We start from the raw sequence: 7919 nt of genomic DNA on the forward strand, positions 1-7919 counted from the left end.
CTGTTACCATGGTTATTCCACAGAAATCAGTCTGAAAGAAGTCACTGTAAAAAAGATGGAATTGTCTCTACAGGCCAGAATGTTGAATACAATGATATTTACCGGTTGTCTGTGCTGTTGATCCTTTTGGCTGTAGGAAGTTTGCCAGCTGATTGCATGGGACAACTTTGGTCTGTTCTTCGGTTAAACTCGGTCATTGTTGACATACTGTATTGTGCAAGTCCTGTGCGAATTGCATCAGCATTGAAAACACAAACTGACATACAGACCAGCATATTGAAAATCAGGTTAAAAAACACTACTCTGTGGCTATTTTGTCACAGATTACCTCCTGCATAAGGAAAAAAATCTGTAGACAAGTAAAGTACTTTCGAATGAAGTTTATTCAACAGTCTGATTTGTGATGGGATTGTTCACAAAGATGTTAGAGACGAGAGAGGAGTCTTCCACTCACTCAAACTTTTACTGTACCAGTGACCGGTGAAACATTGCCCTCCTTTTTTACCAGCTCATGTTTAAGACAAATGCAACATGTAAAAAGCACCACTGAAGATACAACTGTCTGTCTGTCCATCTGTCTGTCACTCTGTCTGTCTGTGATTCTCCTTGTTCTCCTCTGTTGTCACTCTGTCTGTCTGTGATTCTCCTTGTTCTCCTCTGTTGTTACTCTGTCTGTCTGTCTGTCTGTCTGTCTGTCTGTCTGTCTGTCTGTCTGTCTGTCTGTCTGTCTGTCTGTCTGTCTGTCTGTCTGTCTGTCTGTCACACCTAAGTGTTAATAGTTAAAATTACATATAGACCCTACATATGAAGGAAATGGCAGTACATCTGTGTCTCCCTGTTTTCTTCCTAACCACTGCACTCACCTCGGAGCTGTCAATGCTAAGCCTAGCATATTTTCCCACAGCACTGGTACCAGAAGACCAGGGGACCATACTGCCTGTGCTGGGCCCAGCAACATCCTAGTTGTGAATGAATAAACACATTTATTAGATAAAGAAGAAAGATTACTGAATAAATGCCTAATAGATGACCATTGGCTCATAATACCCTATGAAAGCCTAAATACTTACAGTATGTCATACATGTGTCCCCATCCTAAGTGTTAATTATATAATATATCTCCAAAATATCAATAAACTGGCAGAACATGTGTCAGTGTTTGTACCTCTCAGTTTTCTCCCTACGTCCACTACACTTGACCTGCTGCAGCATCAGCTGAGATATATGTGCCGCGAAGCCTAGCATCACTGGGACAACACACTGCCTGTGTTGGGCCCAGCAACAGCCTAGGGTAGCACTTTATTTTAAGGTCCCATAATAAACCATCATTAAGGCATTTACAAACCGTTTGCTCAACATTTATTAATCATTACTCCCACATTTGTAAATGTTAGTTAGCTAGTTATTCACACGTGTGAATACAGTACCAGTCAAAAGTTTTGACATACCTACTCATTCCAGGGTTTTTATTTTTACGATTTTCTACATTGTAGAATAATAGTGAAGACATCAAGCTATGAAATAACACATATGGAATCATGTAGTAACCAAAAAAGTGTTAAAAAAAATCTAAATATATTTTATATTTGAGATTCTTCTTCTGCTTTGCACAATCTTGGCCTTCTCTCAACCAGCTTCATGTGGTAGTCATCTCGAATGTATTTAAATTAACGTGTGCATTAAAGGTTGAATTTCTTAATGTGTTTGAGCAAATCAGTTGTGTTGTGACAAGGTAGGGGTGGTATACAGAAGATAGCCCAATTTGGTAATAGACCACTTCCATATTATGGCAAGGACAGCTCAAATAAGCAAAAAGAAACAACAGCCCATCATTACTTTAAGACATGAAGGTCAGTCAATGCGGAACATTTCAAGAACTTTGAAAGTTTCTTCAAGTGCAGTCGCAAAAACCATCAAGTGCTATGATGAAACTGGCACATGAGGACCGCCAGAGGAAAGAAAGACACAGAGTTACCTCTGCTGCACAAAATCTAATTGTAAGGAAGTTTCAAGGTTTTGCCTGAGGTAGAGTATCTCATGATAAGCTCTAGACCACACTATATACCAAGAGAGTTTTCATCTATATTCTTCATAGCTGTCTATTTACCACCACAAACCGATGCTGGCACTAAGACCACACTCAATGAGCTGTATACGGACATAAGTAAACAGGAAAATGCTCATCCAGAGGCGGCGCTCCTAGTGGCCAGGGAATTTAATGTAGGGAAACTTAAATCTGTTTTACCTAATTTCTACCAGCATGTTAAATGTTAAATGTGCAACCAGAGGTAAAAAAAAAACTTGAGACCACATTAACTCCACACACAGAGAGCTCATCACTAAGCTAAGGACGCTGGGACTAAACACCTTCCTCTGCAACTTGATCCTGGACTTCCTTACGAGCTGCCCCCAGGTGGTAAGGGTAGGTAACAACACACTGATCCTCAACACAGGGGCCCCTCAGTGGTGCGTGCTCAGTCCCCTCCTGTACTACTCCCTGTTCACTCATGACTACATGGCCAGGCACGATTTCAACACCATCATTAAGTTTGCCAATAACTCAACAGTGATATGCCTGATCACCGACATTGATGAGAGCCTACACGTGTGGTGCCAGGATAACAACCGCTCCCTCAACGTGATCAAGACAAAGGAGATGATTGTGGACTACAGGAAAAGGAGGACCGAGCACGCCCCCATTCTAATCGACGAGGCTGTAGTGGAGCAGGTTAAGAGCTTCAAGTTCCTTGGTGTCCACATCACCAACAAACTATCATGGTCCAAACACACCAAGACCCGGGGAGCACGACGAAACCTATTCTCCCTCAGGAGACTGAAAAGATTTGTCATGGGTCCTCAGATCCTCAAAAAGCTCTACAGCTGCACCAGCGAGAGCATCCTGACTGGTTGCATCACTACTTGGTATGGAAACGGCTTGGCCTCCGACCACAAGGCACTACAGAGGGTAGTGCGTACGGCCCAGTACATCACTGGGGCCAAGTTTCTGCCATCCAGGACCTCTACACCAGGCGGTGTCAGAGGAACGCCCTAAAAGTTGTCAAAGACTCCAGCCACCCTAGTCATAGACTGTTCTCTCTGCTACCACACGGAAAGCAGTAGCGGAGCGCCAAGTCTAGGTCCAAAAGGCCTCTTAACAGCTTCTACCCCCAAGCCATAAGACTCCTGATCAGCTAATCAAATGGCTACCCAGACTATTTGCATTGTCGCCCCCTTCTTTTATGCTGCTGCTACTTTGTTTATTATCAATGCATAGTCACTTTAATAACTCTACCTAAATGTACATATTACCTCTGTTACCTTGACTAACCGGTGCCCCCGCACATTGACTCTGTGCTGGTATATAGCCTTGCCACTTATTTTACTGCTGCTCTTTAATCATTTGTTATTCTATTTTATATTTATCTATTTTTTACTTAACACTTATTTTTCTTAACTGCATTGTTGATTAAGGGCTTGAAAGTAAGCATTTCACAGAAAGGTTGTATTCAGTGCATGTGACGAATCAAATTTGATTTAATTTGCAGAGGATGAATTCATAAGAGTTACCAGCCTCAGAAATTGCAGCCCAAATAAATGCTTCACAGAGTTCAAGTAACAGACACATCTCAACATCAACTGTTCGAAGGAGACGTGAATCAGGCCATCATTTTATATTTATTTTTTATTTAACCTTTATTTAACTAGGCAGTCAGTTAAGAACAAATTCTTATTTACATTGACGGCCTACCAAAATGCAAAAGGCCTCCTGCGGGGACGGGAGCCTGGGATAAAATAAATAAATAAAATACAATATAAATATAGGATAAAGCACACATCACAACAAGAGAGACACAACACTACATAAAGAGAGACCTAAGACAACAACATAACAGCAAAACATGACAACACTGCATGGTAGCAACACAACATCACAACAACATGGCAGCAACACAACATGGTTGCAGCACAAAAACATGGCACAAACATTATTGCGCAAAGTCAACAGCACAAAGGTCAAGAAGGTAGAGACAACAATACATCATACAAAGCAGCCACAACTGTCAGTAAGAATGTCCATGATTGAGTCTTTGAATGAAGAGATTGAGATAAAACTGTCCAGTTTGAGTGTTTGTTGCAGCTAGTTCCAGTTGCTAGCTGCAGTCAACCGAAAAGAGGAGCGACCCAGGGATGTGTGCGCTTTGGGGACCTTTAACAGAAGATGACTGGCATAACGGGTGTTGTATGTGGAGAATACGGGCTGCAGTAGATATCTCAGATATTGGGGAGTGAGGCCTAAGTGGGTTTATTAAATAAGCATCAACCAGTGGGTCTTAGGACAGGTATACAGAGATGACCAGTTTTCAGTTGAGTATAGTGTGCAGTTATGTGTCCTATAAGGAACATTGGTTGCAAATCTGATGGCTCGAGAGCACCCTTACCTGCCGATCTATAAATTACGTCTCCGTAATCTAGCATGGGTAGGATGGTCATCTGAATCGGGATTAGTTTGGCAGCTGGGGTGAAACAGGAGTGATTACGATAGAGGAAACCAAGTCTAGATATAACTTTAGCCTGCAGCTTTTATATGTGCTGAGAGAAGGACAGTGCACCATCTAGCCATATTCCCAAGTACTTGTATGAGGTGACTACCTCAAGCTCTAAACCCTAAGAGGTAGTAATAACACCTGTGGGAAGAGGTGCATTCTTCTTACCAAACCACATTATCTTGGTTATGGAGGTGTTTAAAACAAGGTTAAGGGTAGAGAAAGCTTGTTGGACACTAAGATAGCTTTGTTGTAGAGCATTTAACATGACATCCGGTGAGGGGCCAGCTGAGTATAAGACTATCTCCTGCATATAAATGGATCAGAGAGCTTCCTACTGCCTGAGCTATGTTGTTGATGTAAATTGAGAAGAGCGTGTGGCCTAGGATTGAGCCTTGGGGTATTCCCTAGGTGACAGGCAGTGGGTGAGACAGCAGATTTTCTGACTTTATACACTGCACTCTTTGAGAGAGGTAGTTAGCAAACCAGGCCAAAGACCCTCAGAGACACCAATAATCCTTAACCGGCCCATGTTTATCAAAAGTGTTGGAAAAACGTGTCAATAATCAACTGACTGGCTTTCTTGATGTGTATAGTTCTCTCTCTGGTATGTAATCTGGTTTCCGCTCAGGTTATGGATGTGTCACTGCAACCTTAAAAGGCCCTCAATGATGTCACCATTGCCCTTGATTTGAAGCAATATTGTGCTGCTATTTTTATTGACTTGGCCAAAGCTTTTGATACGATAGACCATTCTACCGTATCAAAATAGAAATAGTTAGGATTAGCTTGATCTTAGCCTTTAAATAAAGGACGAACTGTGGCTGCCTTCCAAGCAATGGGAACCTCCCCAGAAAGGAGAGAAAGGTTAAAAAGGTTGGAGATAGGCTTGGCGATGATAGGGGCAGCAACCATAAAGAAGAAAGGGTCTAAACCATCTGATCCAGATGTTTTTTTGGGGATCAAGTTTAAGGAGCTCCTTTAGCACCTCGGACTCAGTGACTGCCTGCAGGGAGAAACTTTGTAGCGGGGCAGGGGAAAAAGAGGGAGAAGCATGGGGGATAGTCGCATTAGAAGGGGTGGGAGATGAGGAAATGTTGGACGGGCAAGGAGGCATGGCTGAGTCAAATAGGAATCCTGACTTAATGAAGTGGTGATTAAAGAGCTCAGACTTGTGCTTTTTGTCAGTAACAACCACATTATCAACATTCAGGGATATGGGCAGCTGTGAGTAGGAGGCTTTATTGTCCAGGTCTTTAACAGTTTTCCAGAACTTCTTGGGATTAGACCTACAGAGAGAGAACTGCTCCTTAAAGTAACTAACTTTGGCCTTCCGGATAGCCTGAGTGCACTTATTTCTCATTTGCCTGAACGATAGCCAGTCAGCCTGAGTATGCATGTGCCGAGCCTTTCACCAAATGCAATTCTTGAGGTGGAGTAACTCTGCAAGATCATGGCCGAACCAGGGGCTGAACTTGTTTTTAATTCTCATTTTCTTTATGGGTGCGTTTGTTAACAATACCACTGAAAATATCAAAATGGAAGGTCCAAGAGTCTTCAACAGAGGGGATCAAGCTGTAAATACCAATTTACAGAGGCCAGTTCATGAAGGAAGGCTTGCTCATTAAAGTTTTTTAGCAAGCGTCTATGACAAACCAGGACAGGTCGTTTCACTGAGCAGCCATTAAGAACACAGGCTGTAAAACAGTGGTCACTAAGGTCATTACAGAAAACACCAGACTGATAGCTATCAGGATTATTTGTGAGGATAACATCAAGGAGAGTAGCCTTTTCTGGGTGTTTGGAGTCATACCTTGTGGGACTGGTGATAATCTGAGAAAGATTTAGGAATCCCGTTTTTTTAGGACTTGGTCAGGTGGATTTAAGCATGTACCAGTTTAGGTCACCTAGCAGGACAAATTCAAACTTAGTGTAAGGGGCCAGGAGAGAGCTTAGGACAGGTAGGACAGGCCGGTGCTGATGGAGGACGATAGCACCCAGAAACAGTCAACAAAGAGCTGTTTGAAAGTTTAATGCTTAAAACTAGCAAATCAAATTGTTTGGGGACAGACTTGTTAGAGACAATCGAACACTGAAGGTGATCCTTGGTAAAGATTGCCACTCCCCCACCTTTGGAAAATCTGTCTTTCCGAAAAATGTTATAACCGGGAATGTTAACATTATTATTCAAAACACTCTTCCTTAACCACATCTCAGTAATGACCAACACATCTGGATTGGAGCTGTGAACCCACACTTTCAATTGATCCATTTTTAGGTAATAAGCTTCTTGTGTTAACATGCAGAAAGCCCAGGCATTTACAAGAGCAGAAATCAGTGAAGCAGATATCAGAGCACAAGTCAGAATTGGGGCTAGCAACAATAGATTGGCCAGGGTGTACATGCACATTTCCAGATATCATCAACAGTAATACCATCAAGGCACGGCATAGGACAGGGAGAGCTCTGCAGTGCTGATTTATGACATCTGAATGTGCATCCATGGCAACAAGATCATATTGTACAGCAATTTCATCAGGTAACACGAATACAAAGCCGGCGAGAGGTGGTTAGAATAGGATGGGAGGCCAAAAGTCTGTGTAACCAATAGAGTCAGAGTTCCGAGTGTGGGAACAAACATAGTCTGTCCTACGGTTGGGTAAAGAAAGTGTGTAGTCAACAAAGTATGCAGGAGTCATGAGGCAAATAGCAAAATGCACAAGAAAAAAAAAATATATATAATGACTTGGGGCTAGCCATTGTAAGTTCAGAGTCACTCGCCCCAGCAGTGCGTGTGTGCTTGAGGCGAGCAAAAGCTCGGGAGTGAGGGGTGAGTGTGGTGGAGGTACCTGAGATTCATGATCGAATTGCTGCAAAGAAACCACTACTAAAGGACACCAATAAGAAGAGACTTGCATGGGCCAAGAAACATGAGCAATGGACATTAGGCCGGTGGAAATCTGTCCTTTGGTCTGATGAGTCCAAATTTGAGATTTTTGGTTCCAACCGCCGTGTCTTTGTGAATTTTTAATGTTGTCCACATTAAGGTCTAGCTTACTGTTTTGCAATGTATTGCATTAATCAATGTACATGTTATCCTCAGCTAATGCCAACTTCATTGGCTCATGGATGACACTGGTTATGTCCCAATTCTCTCATTTCTCCCAAAGTGTGCACTTGTTCTCTTCCCTTCACTATTTTGAAAGGAAATTGCTGATAAAACAAATGTGGTGGAAACCCATGTATCCACCAGTCCAATGTGTTTAGATTTGTGGGAAATGGTGTACGAGTGCACATTTCAGGACACAGGAGATTTTCACATCTCTAAATGTGAAAATGTATTTGGTAAAAAAGCTAATGTATGTTCAGACCTTA

This window comes from Oncorhynchus mykiss, chromosome 1, assembly GCF_057628025.1.
Source record: "Oncorhynchus mykiss isolate SJ-2025 chromosome 1, ASM5762802v1, whole genome shotgun sequence".
Classification (NCBI taxonomy): Eukaryota; Metazoa; Chordata; class Actinopteri; order Salmoniformes; family Salmonidae; genus Oncorhynchus; species Oncorhynchus mykiss.